This window comes from Coptis chinensis, chromosome 1, assembly GCF_015680905.1.
Source record: "Coptis chinensis isolate HL-2020 chromosome 1, ASM1568090v1, whole genome shotgun sequence".
Taxonomy (NCBI): domain Eukaryota; kingdom Viridiplantae; phylum Streptophyta; class Magnoliopsida; order Ranunculales; family Ranunculaceae; genus Coptis; species Coptis chinensis.
In genome coordinates this window covers 12,895,652-12,912,491 of record NC_141456.1, presented here as the reverse complement: position 1 = coordinate 12,912,491, position 16,840 = coordinate 12,895,652, and the positions used below count along the sequence as shown (strand labels likewise).

Below are 16,840 nucleotides of genomic sequence, written 5' to 3'. Positions count from 1 at the left end.
AGAATCAGAACAGTTTTTCTCAGAATCAAAATGGAGCTGAAATTTAAAATGCTTTCAGTAATCCTTCATCTATAATACAGAATATAGCAAAACTGATCTGATGTGGATGAATTTAGAAAGAAGATTTGCATCTATTTCTAAAGCACATATAAATCGGCTAAAGGCTAAGTTTCAAGATGTGAAGAAAGGAAATTTATCAATGGCTATGTATATGCACGATTTGGTGTTTTATATACTTAAAGGTTTGACAAGTGACTACAAGCCCCATTTCCCACATCAGTGAGATGAAGACAAGAGGATGTAACTTCAAATGAAATGCATCTTTACAATTAAGAAAGAACTGGTTTTTTTTAGTTTCCTCTAATATCTTGCTAATTTGTCAAAATAATTCTTTCTCATATTCAGTCTGCCGGTCTGGCCAATCAGTCATTTAATATATTCCACATTCACACTAACAAATCTGATTTTTACATCTACTCATTCCATGTCGTTTTACATGAAGGTTCACAAAATATGGATTTTGCTCACTCACATAAAACTAGCTCTCTTCTTTTTTTCACACCAAATGCATTACATTTCGAAGACATTTCCCGATATATCTGTCTCAACAATTATCTTGACATTCCTTACAACTTCCGATTTGTTACTAAAATATCACAAACTCCGAAATTTCGTTTTCCATTTCATATACCTTATCTCTCTTACCTCCAAAACCCATCACAAACTCTTATTACAAAAAATGAGTACACCCCCTCATTCTTCCATTTCTCTAAAAAAAAAAAAAAATGTCAACAGTTGCAATAAGAACACCAACATGGGTATCAAGAAGAAGACTATTAGAACAAAAAATCTCAGAACTTCATAAATGTACAAACCTCAATCACTTAAAACAAATCCAAGCTCAAATCTTCAAATCAAATTTACACCAAGACCTTTACATTGCACCAAAACTCATTACAACATTCTCTAACTGTCGTCAAATAAGTTTAGCATATAATGTATTCTGTTTAATACGTGAACCTAATGTTCTTCTTTACAATACTCTTATTAGAGCTTATACTCAAAACTTATTATATGGTAAAGCGTTTACTGTTTTCTTTGACATGCAGAGGAATAGTGTTTTTGCTGATAATTTTACGTACCCTTTTCTTGTTAAGGCTTGTTTTGGATTGAAACAAGTTCAAATGATTCATACCCATGTTGAGAAATTTGGTTTTTTGAATGATATATTCGTGCCCAATGCTTTAATTGATAGTTATTGTAAGTGTGGGTTGGGTGGTGTTGATGTAGCTAGGAAGTTGTTTTATGCAATGAGTGAAAGAGATGTTGTGAGTTGGAATTCTATGATTTCTGGGTTGGTGAAAAGTGGGGAGTTGGGTGAAGCTAGGAGACTTTTTGATGAAATGCCTGAGAGGGATACCGTGAGTTGGAATACAGTTTTGGATGGATATGCTAAGGCAGGTGAAATGAGTGCATTGAATTGTTTGGGAAGATGCCTGAAAGGAATGTGGTTTCTTGGTCAACTATGGTTTCGGGGTATAGTAAATCGGGTGATATGGATATGGCGAGGATGATGTTTGATAAGATGCCAGTTAAGAATTTGGTTCCTTGGACTATAATGATATCTGGGTATGCAGAGAAAGGGTTTGCGAAGGAGGCATTTACTTTGTATGATCAGATGGAGAGGTCTGGATTGAAACCGGATAATGGTACTTTTATTAGTATATTAGCTGCTTCGTCAGAATCGGGCTTGCTTGGTTTGGGTAGGAGGATTCATACATCTGTTGAGAGGAGTAGGTTTAGACATAGCACTCAAGTGTGCAACGCGTTGGTTGATATGTATGCAAAGTGTGGGAGTTTGGACAAGGCAATGAAGGTTTTTGACGGGATGGTGGAGAGGGATGTAGTTTCTTGGAACTCCATACTTCAAGGACTTGCCATGCATGGCCATGGGGAACGAGCGCTTGAACTCTTCTCTAGGATGAGTCGTGAAGGGTTCACACCTGATGGAGTCACCTTCATTGGTGTATTGTGTGCTTGTACACATGGTGGTCTTGTCGATGATGGCCGTCGTTATTTCTCTATCATGGAGAAAGACTACGGGATTGTGCCCCAAGTCGAGCACTATGGTTGCATGATTGATCTTCTTGGGCGTGGGGGGCATTTAACCGAAGCATTTAAGCTTGTCCAAGACTTGCCCATGGAACCAAATGCCATCATATTGGGAACCCTCTTGGGTGCTTGCAGAATGCATAATAATGTGGAACTTGCAGAGAAGGTCATTGATCAGCTGGTCAAATTAGATCCCTCAAATGCCAACAACTATTCTATCTTGTCTAATATATATGCTGCTGCAGGCCATTGGAACAACTTCGCTAAGGTGAGGTTACAAATGAAGAGTACAACCACACAAAAGCTGCCTGGGGCAAGTTCAATTGAGTTAGATGATGGAGTTCATGAGTTTACAGTGGCAGATAGATCGCATCCTCAATCTTCTAGGATATATAAGATGATAGATAGATTGGGGTATCATCTCAAGCAAGTTGGTTATGTACCAAGGGCATACTGACAGGATTTTTTGTTTTTTCATGTAACAAGCTATCTTTTTGTACTACATTTCTCAAACAATACATTGCATATAAAACACCACCCCTCATTCGATAGTGTCTGAGTTTCTTCATCGAAGTGAGCTCCATTTGATACTGTTGTCTTCCGGGCATTATACTACCTTGGGTGACATTACTTATGATAGCAGAGATGGAATAGAGCTTAGAAAATGATTTTTCCAGATTTAGGTTCTATTAAACCTATTGCTGATTGGTACTCTACTTTGCCAAAGTCAAATTTGAACATGCTCGTGGGGTTGTGGCTGTTCTATACCATGGAGTGGGTTGTTTAAAAGACAGGAATGCGCAAGTTTTGGATTCAAAACTGTTTCTAGGGAGGATGTAGTTTAGCAGCAAAGGCATATACTGGTAGTGGAAGCCATCTCAGACTGCAAGAAGAGGTATACACTTTTAAGGCATCAATCGGAGCAAAACACTCTTGGTGCACCTTGATTGATTTGGATCCTACAAATGCGGGTTTCTCTTTTTCCTGTACATTCTTATACCATACTCTGTTACTGGTCCTGTTGCACTGTCTAGCTAAAAGCCCGACTCATCGGTTTTGTATTCTCTGCTCCTAAATGATAGTCTTGGGTTCATGGTCAAGTACAGTAGCTCACCGTGCAAAGTGGGATGATGGAATTGAAAGGCGATTGGAGGTATTTGGGGTGGCTTAAGGGGCACTTGCCTTTTACTTAAGGTATGTATTTATTATTATTTAGCATTTTTTTTTATTGTTTATTAGAAAAACGAATAAATTCTGTTTATAAGTAATTACGTACACTCATCAAGATCATGGATTGTAAAATCAATTATACTTATGTTGACACTTAAAAGAGATTCCCATACCCGGTTCACATAGGTATAAACACACCCCCCCCCCCCTTTTCTTTTTCCTGGAAAACCGATCTGTTTAGTTGAAAATTATGGATATCATGTGCTATAGAGATTTAGTTTATTTATTTATGCGTGCACTGGATCTTGAAACCTAAAAGAGATTTTGTTAGTTAACATATCGTGAGTGTAATTGAAAGTCCGCGGTTTCTTTGGCATTTTAAATGGATAGATTATTTCGACATTACACATGGTGAACATAAGGGGCGTTAGTACCGCTTCTGAATGTTCTTTAGAGGAGTGAAGCCTTGTGGTTTCAGAAGTAATAAATTTTAAGTTACAATTTAGCTCCCCTCAAATGTAAATTAAAAACTTTAAGAGCATCTCTAGGTGGTGGAGGCATCAACTGCATGTTTGAGGCCAAAATTTGAGGCAAGTATCCGCAAACTTTGACTAACTCTAGGTGGAGGCAAATAACAGTCGTAAATTTGGAGTAGGACCTACCACCCGTGACATTACTACTGTCGCGCAACACTCCCAATGTCACCCCAAGTTGAAAAAAGTTAAAAAAAAACCCCACCCGACATTCCCATTGTCGCTCCAAATTGAAAAAGTAAAAAAAAAAATCCACGCGACATTGTCACCGCAAATTTGCCTCCACGGATATGGCTAGACAGTCGATACCTCCACATTTATCTCCACCTAGAGATGATTTTTGGCGAAATTCCGAATGGTGGAGACAAATATGCAGTTGATGCCTCCACCTAGAGATGCTCTAAGATCCATATAAAGTTACATAAGATGTATAGAAGACAACTTTTGAAAATGCAATCCTCTTTTTGAAAGAAGACATGAGAGTAGATTGAACTCGAACTGGAGAAGAATTATTAATAGACTAGTATTATATCGAAAAGAATGCATTGGATGCATGGATGCTGAGGCATTGAGAAGGAATGATGCTTTTAGAGGCGAAACTTTTGGTAGTCTTAGGAAATTTGTTCGGTGCCTATAGCTGAACAACTTAAACTACATATTGTTGTTGTTGAACTTATTGCAGTTGTAAATTTCTACTTAATTAGTCTTGGAAAAGAGTGACAGTATTAAGTACCTTCCTTCTGGACTCAGATTAGGCTCTCATGTACGGTACTACCAAAAAAACAAGTTTACCCGACAGACCCCATAAAGATTACCTGACAGGTATTATTTTGCCATCTGTCCAGTGAGTTCTTTCAGCACTTCATGTGTTTTGGTTATAACCGACGGTTGTGCGAGATCCGTTGGTTATTGTGACGGTTTTTAACCCTCTTTTCTTTCCGACAGACGCCTTAAATATGCCAATTGTTGATTAAATTTCCGTTGTATTTATTAACCGTCCGGTTTGTTCTTGCGAGTTCAGCTGTTGGCATATCTATTCCAATTATCCGGGCGCCAAACCAATTTCAGTTCCTACCGTAAATTTTCTGAAAAAATAAAAAAATAAAGAAAACCCTAACTAATAACTATTATCCCTCTCACTCAAGCTTGTTGTCGACTGCCTTCCCCTCACTCGCTCTCACTAATGCTTCAAGAAGGTAACACCTTCTCAAATCCCTTACTCCCTCTCTCACCCACGATTTTGTAGGTTGTTTTGTAACACTTCATCAAGTTGAAGCCATCAAGGTAAATAATTGGTTAAAATTTATAAGCCGTCATGGTAATAAATTTGATTATTTTGATTAAAATTTGATTTTTTTTCTTTTGCATTTGGTTTTTTTGTAGTAGCTGTGCCGTACAACTTCACCTCTGCAAGTAAGCGTCCCTCTTCTGTTAAACAAATACTTCATCAACGTTTTAGTTCTTGAAATTTGATTGAACCTGTTTTTTTATTTCATTACATGTTTTCCAATTTTCTGGTAAGCTTTCTGTATCTTGATTACCGTTGACGATATGACGGTACTACTGTTGTTGTTCCTAATTAAAGTACTACTATCATGTTTGTTTTGTGTTTTTAGTGTTTTATAAGTAGGATTTAAGTAATACCAACTGTGGGTTTAGTTTCTTTTTTGGATTACTATGTGTGAAATGGTTTAGATTTGTTGAAACTTGTTGTGTTTTGATGGTCATAAACCAATTTGAGGTTTTGTTTATTATGTGTTACTAATTAGCTTTTTATACATGTATAAAAGTTATAACTTATAAGATGACTTTATATTTAGCTTGTTTGTATCTAATATAATTGCGAAAAATATAAGTTGTTCATTGCATTGATCTATTCCAAAACATGAGTATGTGGTTTTTTGGGAAATTATTTAAGATGTGTTTTCCTTTTAAAAGATGCATTAATATGTGTTTGACTCTAGTTTCATCTAATTTTGTACTCCACTTTGGTACTTAATATTAGGTTAGTTTATGGCGTAGAGTTAGTCTAAAGTCAATGTATACCTAGAGTTAGCATTGTAACTCCTTGGCCTAGTTAGTGTATGCCTCTACATAACTATTTAGCTATTTTTCTTGTTTTGAGTTTCGTTCGTTTTTTCTTATCACTTAGAAGTACATCATGGAGTCAACGTGCTTGATAGATAAGAGTTGGATTGATATAGACGATTTCCAGCATCCGTGTTTTATAAGAGGTGTTATAGAGTTTGTAACCTTAGCCTTGAGACACACATTAGCAAGAATGTCATACCATGTTCTTGTCGAAAGTGTCGAAACCAAGACGTGGCAATGAGTAACGATAATGTTGTCCTACACTATTTTAGCTATGGGTTTGACAAGACATATAAAATGTGGTTCTTGCATGGTGAGAAAGAAGTGGAAGAACAACACAATGAAAGAGGGCAGGTGCTGACTAGCAAAGTCGGTAAAACCTTTGGGTGATGATACCAGAGGTCTGGGGCTCAAACCCCGCCAGCATCAAAGAGTTACTGATCTCATTTAAAACAGGTTTACCAAAAAAAAAAAAAAAGGTCGGGATTTCAAGAGAATGTGCATGTGGTTGACATGAATGCTGACTCCATTGCTCAAGAGTTTAGTCTTGACAACTTGGACACTTTTCTTGGAGATGATCCAGGAGATTGTATAGAGGGGGAAGAAGTCGTAAACGGTGTTGTTTTTAACGCTAACTTGCGTGAATCAATGACTGCATTATATCTAGATGTGACTTCAATGTTCTTAGATTTGTCGTGAAACTTCTTAACCTGAAGTACACAAATCGGTGGAGTGATAAGAGTTTTACTGTATTGCTTCAACTACTCCGCATGGTGTTGCCTGGTGATAACAAGATACCAAAGAATAACTACAGGGCAGATAAGATGATTAAAGACTTATAACTGAAATGCAAGAAGATTGATGCATGTAGAAACAACTGCATCTTGTATTGGGAAAAGAATGAATTTGAGGTTGGTTGTTCTACTTGTGGTGTTTCTAGATACAAAACTCCAACCATTGAGAATTTGAGGAAGCGAACCAGAGTGCTTGCTAAGGTCTTGCGATACTTTCCACTTACGGAAAGGTTGAAGCGATTGTATAGTGTGCCTTGGGTGGTAAAGGAGATGCGGTGGCATTCTACTGGAGAATCAAAGCCTGGCACAATGAGGCATCCTGTTGACTCAACAGTGTGGAAGCAAGTCAATTTAAAGTATCCAGACTTCTCTGTAGAGCCACGGAATGTTCGTTTGGGACTAGCCACTGATGGTTTTACTCCTTACAACAACTTTGAAGCACAACACAATTCATGGCCTGTATTGCTTGTGAACTATAACTTCCTGCCTTGGCTGTGCATGAAGTCTCAATTCACCATGCTTTCAATTCTCATTGAGGGTCCAAAGCAACCGGGTAAGACATTTATTTGCAGTCGTTGGTTAAAGAACTCCAAGAATTGTGGCGTGATGGGGTGATGGTTAAAGATGCATTCAAAGGTAAAGAGTTTCATATGCGTGCCATTTTATTGTGGACAATCTATGATTTTCCAGCTTATGGGAATATCTCCGGCTGTAAACAAAGGGAAAATTTGCTTGCCCTCCTTGTGGTCTGAAAACTACTTCTATAAGATTTCACCATGGAAGGAAGCATGTGTATATGAGAAGTTGACGGTGGCTTCCATTGAGATCCGAGGCTAGAAATGATACAAGAGAAAACACCTATGATAAGACAAAGGAACAAGGTGAGCAGCCTATGGTTTACTAGAGTTGAAATTAAGAGAATGACTAAGGAAACTCGGCAAGAATAAGGAAGGGAATAAAGGAAATTCATGGTTTTCGAAGCGATCTATCTTCTTTAAGCTCAAGTATTGGAAACACATTCTCGTCCGTCATAACCTTGATGTTATGTATATTGAAAAAAATGTTTGTGAAATTCTTCTTGCTTTGATGCTGAATATGAAAGGGAAAACTAAAGATGATGTCAATGCACGCAAAGATTTAAAGCGCATGAAGAGAAAGAAAAATATTGGGTGACTAAGCTTGGCGGGAAACAGGTTATGCCTCAAGGTATCTTTTGCTTCGAAAAGAAGAGAAGAAGTTGTTCATCAAAACCTTGCGCAATCTTAGTGTACCTGTTGGGTTTAGCGGTAACTGGTCTAATATTGTCAAAGGAGATTCAATGGATTTGAGACAAATGAAGTCACATGACTATCATATTCTAATTCAACATTTGCTGCCGGTATTAATACAACATGTTTATAGAGATGGCAACAGAAAAAAAAAAACTCGAACAATTATTACAACTATTTGTATTTTTTTTAGTGTTTTGTGTTCGAAGAAAATAGAGATTGAAACACTTGATGTACTGGAAAGGGGCATGGTCAAGGCATTGTGCACGCTGGAGAGAATCTACCCACCATCATTGTTGAAGCTTTAGATAGTGGTGGTAACTTCAAAAGAGTTTGTTTTAAAAGTGAGGTTCAGCCTAAATTGTTTAGATTTTGAGTGTGGGAGTTGTGAAAAAAAAAGGTAGACTCTTGTATAAATTATATTGGTTTTAAGTTAATGAAAACATGAAAGCTTTAGTTGTTGGTATTGAAATGACTTGAAAATATTGAAATAAAGATTGCTTGAAGATTGAAATAGAAACAAGTAAAATAAGATTGAAAATTGAAATAAAAACAAGTAAAATAACAAGTTTTGATTGAAAGGAAATAAAACAAACAATAAAGTAAAAACTTAAATTGAAAAACTAGACAAGAAATTAAACAAACCAAATGGTTTGAATCCTAAGACAATGGATGGTTTCTCTCTCCCTTACTTTTGGACTTTGTTGCATGGGTACGCCCTAATTTCCTCTCCGTATCACGTACCCGTGTCCTGCGGACACGGACACAAGCAAAACAGACCCTAATTCTCAGATCTCGCCGTGTCCAAATCGTCGTACCCGTGTCCAAACTAGACACTCCGTCCCGTACCCATGCAACACAACTTTTGGATTATATACCCCTACTTTTGCCTTTTACAGATTTGCCCTTCTCCATTACAAATTAGACACCTCACACTTCACTTTTGCTTTTAGTTTTTGATTTCTTCTTGACCAAGGTAGGCTTTAGGAGAATGTCATATTTTGAGATAAGGGCTTCCATTTTTGGTTTTCTGAGTTGAGGGCTTTAATCTTTGACCCTGATCTTTGACTTTGACCGTTGATTTTGACTTTTTCAACACTTTTCCATAGCAGTTTCTGGTATTTATAATAAGTGTGATTAAAGCTCCTTTTGGTGTTAAGACGCAACTTTTATGATAAGTGGTCTGAAATACTCCATAACTTGAAAAAGGCAATAAAAACTATGAGTTGTCTTTTCGTTAAGCGTAAGAAGAACTCTAATACAACAATATACGGATAATAAAATGCACATTTGGAAGCTGATCAATTGTCTTGGGAGGAAATCTGCAGCTGTAGCTAAAGTTGAAATGGCAAAGGAGAAAGGTGTCCCTGTGTCATCTATCACTAGATTGGACCAATATATACACATTCATAAAAGAAAGAATGGGGAACACCAGGACCCGGAGCTAGCTGTTAGTGTACTAACTTAATAAGACTTGAGATACTTAATTATTTTTAAGATAGTAATTTGAGATATTTTTGTTTATCCGATTTACTAGGAAAAATTTAATGGTTACACTGCTTTGCACCCGAAGTCACGAGAGACGTCGGTGAATGATACCCTCACAAAGGTCTCATATTTAATCATAGTTGTAATTAATTGTTGTTTGACATGATTTTAAGGGTACTAAATCGATTATCCATTATGTACAGGTTTTTGGGCAAGATAGTAGGGGTCGTTTTCGAGGCTTGGGTGAAGGGGTATGCAAAGCATCGGTGAAGAAGATGAAAGTTGTGGCGCAACAGAATTTGGCTTTGAAAAAGATGAACACGAACCTTGAGAAGAGGGTAGATGTGCTTCAGAATGCAGTGTTGGAGAATACAGCTTTGTTGAGAGAGTTTATGAGCCAAGGAAGAATGCCTACGGCAGATGTTGAATCGCCACGTTCTAGTCACGTTTTCCGGTAATTATTCGAGTTATTTTTCGAAAAACATATATGATCCACTCTTATAAGGAAAGACTGATAACACAATTTAATTTTGTAGGTTGTCAATGAATATATTGGTAAAGAATGTGATCTGCGTGGTGGTTGACCGCTTAGAGTCGTGGCGAGAGGTATCATGCAAGATATTGATCATAATACCGAGTTTGGTAATAGGAGATTGGAAGAGGGGAACTTCAAAGTTCATGTGAACGTGGTTTATGACGGAGGTGTTGTACTACCATTACCTTATGATGATTGGTGATCAAAGCTTGGCGAGGTCGCTCAAGGGAGTGTCATCTGGCCCAAAGAACTGCTAATGTTGTAATCATTGGGTCACCTTCTTGAAGCACTGCTAATGTACTTAAATGTTTTTATTGGCTTTTACCAGTGCCAAGTACTAAGTAAACTACCGGCTTTTTTCTATTTCCTTTTGGGTTTCGTGGTTGTGATGCATATTTTTTATCACTATGTAATATGGTTCTTAGGAAAGCAATAATTGAGTTGTGTTCTACTAACCACCTTTGTAACTCCGCCTGTGCAAACTTATGATAAGTTTGCATTGCTGGTCCCAAGCCCAGATAAAGGAGGAGGGAGAAGGATGGGGGGTAATCCTAAGTATTTGATATTTCACTGCTTAACATGCTACCTTTTTTCTTTCCAGGAAAATCTTTCAAAGGATGATGCAAGACAACAATTTCTCCGGATCTTGAGAACACTTCGTTATGGGAACTCGGTTTTCTTTAGTGTTAGGAAGATTGATGATCCTATTGGGCTTCTGCCTGGTCGAATTGTTTTAGGCATCAATAAGCGTGGAGTGAGTTATAATCTTTTGACTTTGATGTTATTGACACGTTCTAGATATTCAGTTTTTCTGAATGTTAAGTCTGCATGTGTTGAATATAGGACTAATTGCTTATTTGCACTCCAGGTTCATTTTTTCCGTCCCGTCCCAAAAGAATATTTGCATTCTGCTGAAATTAGAGACATAATGCAGTTCGGTAGCAGCAATACTGCTGTCGTTTTTAAGATGAGAGTTGCAGGTGTCCTCCACATATTCCAATTTGAAACAAAGCACGTATAGCACGTCACTGTTCGCGTTGAATTACGTACTTGATTGTTTGCAGGTCATGCATAAGGTTTATGACAGCTTCTTCCTATGTTGCAGGGGGAGGAAATTTGTGTTGCTCTTCAAATACATATAAATGATGTAATGTTGCGCAGATACTCTAAAGCTCGCACTTCTTCTAGCATCTCAATAAATGGAGACATTTCCCATAACCATAAGCTTCTTGTTGTGGATGATCACGACAAACGTGTGCAGGAATTGTCTAAAGCTGTTGAAAAATCTCAAAGGAACGCTGACAGAGCAAGTAATATTGAATTTCCATTTCCTCATTCCCACACCTTTTGTACTGTTTTCATTTTCGTTTTTTGTTTTTCATTTTTGGTTTTTGTCTTTTTTGTTTTAGTAGAGTACACGGTAATAATCTCTTTTCATACCTTGCAAACTTGCAGTTGCTTCACCCAATTTATAAGCAAATCGCAGAGAATCAAAATGCTGAGATATTTTCTGCATGCACTCTTCTCGTTATTCTTGGGACGAGTCTTCTTACTGCAAGGGTATGTGGACTTGTTTGATTTTTCGTCGACATATTTTTCGAACTATAAATTGATGATTGTTCCTTGGACAGGCTGGCCTTTCTATGGAACTAGGAGCTTTCTTGGCTGGTTTGCTTATTGCAGAAACAGAATTTTCCTTACAAGTCGAATCTGATATTGCTCCATACCGTGGCCTTCTCTTGGGCCGCTTTTTTATGACGGTCTGTAACATATCCAGGAATTGTTTTCAAGTTTAATTTTACATATCCATGTGTCTGCACCTCTGAGTTCGATGGGCAAGAGCCTGTAATAAACTTTTTCCTTCAACTCCGGCCATTTTTCTATTTTCTATTTTAAATTGAAGTTTGATTTGTCATATTTTCTTAATGATCACATCATTTTCATCGCACTGGTCTTTATTCTTTAAAGGGACATACATTCGACGTGTTAAATCATGAGTCCTGTAAAAAAAACATTGAGTTATATCTCTATTTTGATGCATATGTGGAATCATGCTACTTGCATATTGAGGACAGCATACCAGATCAAATCGTGCATAATTTACAGTGATTTCCAATTAAGTAGGAATCTCTATTTAAAAATAAAATGAATAAATGGGATTTCCATACTGATTGTCCTTTATGTAATTGACTTTGCCCTGTATTGTAATCTCAGCCTTGATGATGTTGAAGGCATAGACTCACTTCGATGGGAAGATCAGGAAATTATAAGTATATAGAGGGTGGTGTGTCTTCCTCAAATATTACCACTGTTGCTGCTAATGTAGGTGGTATCAAGGTTTCACAAACTCCTGGTGCTACTTGCAGGAGATGCAGTCAGAAAATTATGAAGAGAGTGGTAAGTTATATTTTCCCCGACAATAAAAAACCATAATTAGTGCTGATCTTAGAAAGTCACAGATGAAAAAGGACCTACTTCTGCAGAAACTTAGGTGGGAAGGGCATTTTAGTTGCATCAATTGGAAGACTTTTCGGTGTTTCAATGATAGCAGCAATAAGTTCTACTTGCACCTGGCGGGGAATTCGCATTTGTAGCTTTTGGAGAGGCTGTTAATCAGGTTTGTTTTTCATGCCTTAGGTACATTTCTTGTAAGTATTATTTCTTACAGTCTGAAAAGAAATGTAAATGCTCATTTGCTCTTTATGGATAATTTCTTCGATGCGAAATTCTTTCTAGTATTGAACACAGACAAGAGAAATGTTACATGCATATGTTCTACACGGCTTTGATTCTTTGCGGCTGACCTTTATAGGTAAGAGTAAGACCTTTATGGAATTTAAAATGGGAGATGAAGATGTTTTTAAGGATTCAGGACACCACTTTTAGCACTCTATTCTAATGAGAAGAAGCAGAAGAAAATGACCCAGAAAGCAACTCTCTGCAGCAGCCACTTCTTAAGAAAAACATAACTCTCCTCCAACCCACTAGCCATGGTTGGGTCTAAGGTCTCTCATATGGAGAGCTTGGACTATCAGTATGGTCATCTTATTCCATAAATCAATGCTAATATTCCTTGTAATACTATCTTGCTCAAATGATTCTTTTTTCTAATGTCCTTCTTGATGCAGGATCAATGAGAATGATCTCTTCAAGCGTGATTGGAGGAGTCGATCAAGAATCAAAGTTCTGCAGTATATTTTTCTAAAATGGACATTGGCTTTCCTTATTGGCCTGCTAACTGGGGTTATTGCCACCCTTATCAACCTTGCAATAGAGAACATTGCTGGATTCAAGCTTCTCGCAGTGGCTCGTTTTGTTGAGGAGAAAAGGTGTGCGTGCTTTCTGTAGGATCAGTATTATACTATTATCAAAGTTTTTCAGTAGGGTGTCAACAACATCATTTTCTTAGTCTTTTTCTCCGTTTAGAAGTTTGGAATGTACATTCTGATGGTTGCTGCAGGTATCTCATGGGTTTCATAAATTTCACCGTGGCTAATCTGGTTCTATCATTAGTAGCGGATGTTCTTTGTGTGATGTTTGCGCCTACTGCTGCAGGGCCAGGCATACCGGAGATTAAGCTTATCTCAACGGAGTTGACACACCCAACATGTTTGGTGCTCCTCGATTAGTTGTGAAGGTGAGTTCACCACTTCCTAGCCTGATAATTAAGTACATTTTTATATATGGCTTATGAAGAAATACACAGCAAAGGATATTGACATTAAATTCAAAAAATGGATAATTAGATATAGATGGTCTCAAAAAACCTTTTCTTACTCTTCTTTGCAGATAATTGGAAGCATTTGTGCTGTCTCTGCTGGTCTAGATCTGGGAAAAGAAGGGCCACTGGTGCACATTGGTTCCTGCATTGCTTCCTTGCTAGGCCAACGTGGACAAGACAAACACCGCTTGAAATGGCATTGGTTACGTTACTTCAATAATGATAGGGACCGTAGGGGTCTGATTACATGTGGAGCAGCTTCAGGTGTAAACGCTGCTTTCCACTCACCTGTAAGGGGTGTTCTGTTTGCCCTAGAAGAGGTAGCAACATGGTGGAGAAGCGCCCTGCTATGTGGAATAGGGTGAGTGTTGTCTTAGATTTAATTTCATACTTTGTAAATGTTCGTTTTAGAAAACCATTTCCTTGTAAGTTATTGGGAATAGCTTTAGCAATACATTCAGGGCTGTTTGTTCAGTCTTACATTTCTTGTTCGGTCTTAAATTTAAATTTTGCCTCGATATTGTTCCCATTTTAGCTTGAAGTCCTGTTTTTCCTTTGATCAGTCATGTTAGGCAAGATTATTATAGTCATGCAAGTCACAAACTATTCAATGTCTTTGAGCTGAGTACTTTAATTTTAACATTTTGTTCTAATTGTTTCTTTATGTATTTTATGAATACATTGGCGCTTGTAGCATTGGAGTGGGAACCTACAAGAATGTAATTAGAGGGGAAATAATGTAATGTTGGGATTGGGATATCTGAAAGAATTATTATAACTAATATTTTTTTAAAACCAAAAAACTAATACCCAACAGATACAATCTGTCTAGTAGTAAACTACCCCGACCGACAATAGCATTTGCCAACTGTTGGAATACCCAATGGTCACTAGCAGCTGACCTATCCGATGGCCTATAACAGTTGTCATATCTGCAACACCCGCGCTTTCCAACGGTCTAAAGCAGTGTCCGTCGGCAAAGATCATCAACCTGCGTTTTCCAACGGTCTTGCAGCAGTTTTGGCCTGTTGGGTAATACCTTTGGCGACAGCCATTGTTAGCTGGGTAAAGTCTTTCCTTTTGTAGTGTGGATTGGGCTTTGTTGAGTCGTCTTAAACTTGGACTGGACTTGGGGATATATATTTACATTCCACACCAACTGTCTAAGGCACAGCTTGCCACCTTGGCCCATTGTCGAAGACCCTTCTGGGCTCTGGCTTGGTTTTGATATGGTTAATTGGTTGTGGAAGGAACAATATTAGCAACCCTGTAAGTTGGTAAGTTGGAGAACAAAAGATACTCATGAATCAGAAAGGTAAACACCCACGACCCCACGTAGACTGTTTGAGCTACTGAAATGGTAATCTTATTTACCTACTCTACCAAGAGTCCAAGACAAGGTGGAAATTTTTGCTATATGACCATAGAATCCAAATTTAAAACAGTTTATGAGCCCAGAATTCCTAATTAATAACTTTCCTTGCAAGCAAACCACCTACAATTTTAAGCCTTTAGTCTACCCTGGTCATGTTCCAGTTTGAAAAGCAACCGAAGTAGATAGGCAGCAAAGAGAGAATAAATGGACGCATTGTTTTACCCTTTACCCTAAGGAAAAGGTGTTTGCTGCTCATACCCGTCAAAGATGATATCTCTTTTAATTGCTAGTCGGTCAGATGGGACATCAAATTTTTAGTCTAACAAGTTGAATAGACCAAAACGTCACAATCAATGGTATTAGTCCTATTCAGTTTTAAAATCTTGATTAACAGTAGCAGATTATCTTTTATGAGCTGATGGTTAAATGTTTGATAGAGAAAATTTTGTGTGGGTGGTGGTGGTGCTTGGGGGGGGTTGTTATGTGTTGTGTTCTGGAGCACAACACCCAGTTATCCTGTCTGCAGCAACAGATCAAAATTTAACAGGTACTGGGCGTCTACTCGGTCACACGGGCTCCTCAAGCTATTTTGATCCATGAACATTTAACTCATATAGTTGCATGGACCTACAGTATAAATCAAAAGAGTGGGTGAGTTATGACTATATATCTGATTATGAATAGGTAGTTTTTCAATCTTGCATTTTAATAAAATTGTTGGCCTTGTGTGTGATGTTTAGTATTCAAGCTTAATGGTTAAAAGGTCTAGCATGGAGTACAGATTCATCTAAATATGGTCGCAGTGAAAACGACTGAAAATCAGTGAGCAATTTGGTCATTGTGCACGAGGTGGCGAACTGAACTAAATGGTGGCACTCACAGAATCAGTTAAACTTGAAGAATAGTATGGTTGTTCATGTTAGTCATAATATCAACCAATGGAGTAATAGTGATAAGTTTTAGCCTTTAGGAACATATTCATATTCAGTTTTCTTCGTGACTTTCTTGGATTCACATTTAGCAAACTTCAAATTCCATAATTGGACTTAGGGGGTTGGGTTCAGGTCGGTTTTGGAGTAAATCGGACCACCAAACCAACTCGGTTGATTTATGTGCTATAAGAACTGAACCGATGTTCTAGATTTATCCGACTCCAATTTCTAATCTAATTGATATCCAAACCGATTGTTTGACGGTTTTAACGACAAATATGTGCTGCCAATTCTCTTGACGAATTCCAAAAATTAAATTCAATTTTCACATCTTGTGAACCGAACAATTAAAATTAGATAGAGAAAAACAAAAATAAATAAGATAAAGAGAAAAAAAGATAAAATAGATGAACTAGAAAAGAAAAAACAATAAAGAAAAGTAGTGAGTTGTTAATGGTGATGAACGGGTGGCAACTATGGTATAGAATAGAAGCGAAAGTGATGAGGGTTATATCGGTGTTTTGTTTTTTAATTAGGGTTCGATTGTGGTCAAAAGGTGAATTGAAAAGAGTGGACACATGACAAACACATATGTGCAAAAGGTTGACACTGACGTTAGCTTCTTTTATTCTTGTTTCATGCTATATATGCATATTTTGTGATTTTCAACGGAATTTTCAAAATTCTAACGAATATTTCAAGTTTTGAGAAATTTGGAATTCTGATCAAGACTCAAGAGTCAAAAAATATAAATTTTGGAATATGACGGAATAACGGTTTTTGGATTTGTCGGAATTTTAGAGATTCCGAAATCTTGAACT

General features: G+C 37.5%; 1 pseudogene across 1 annotated transcript; it reads left to right on the top strand.

Moving 5' to 3' along the window:
* The first annotated feature begins 580 nt into the window (after positions 1-580).
* On the top strand, positions 581-14,253 carry LOC147522239 (pentatricopeptide repeat-containing protein At3g29230 pseudogene; annotated as a pseudogene). The gene is made up of 12 exons (XR_015212685.1): positions 581-3,306; positions 5,199-5,228; positions 9,660-10,745; positions 10,860-10,971; positions 11,097-11,301; positions 11,447-11,551; positions 11,623-11,751; positions 12,206-12,388; positions 12,475-12,608; positions 13,120-13,320; positions 13,452-13,628; positions 13,781-14,253. The product of XR_015212685.1 is annotated as a pentatricopeptide repeat-containing protein At3g29230 pseudogene (transcript).
* Positions 14,254-16,840: the final 2,587 nt, after the last annotated feature.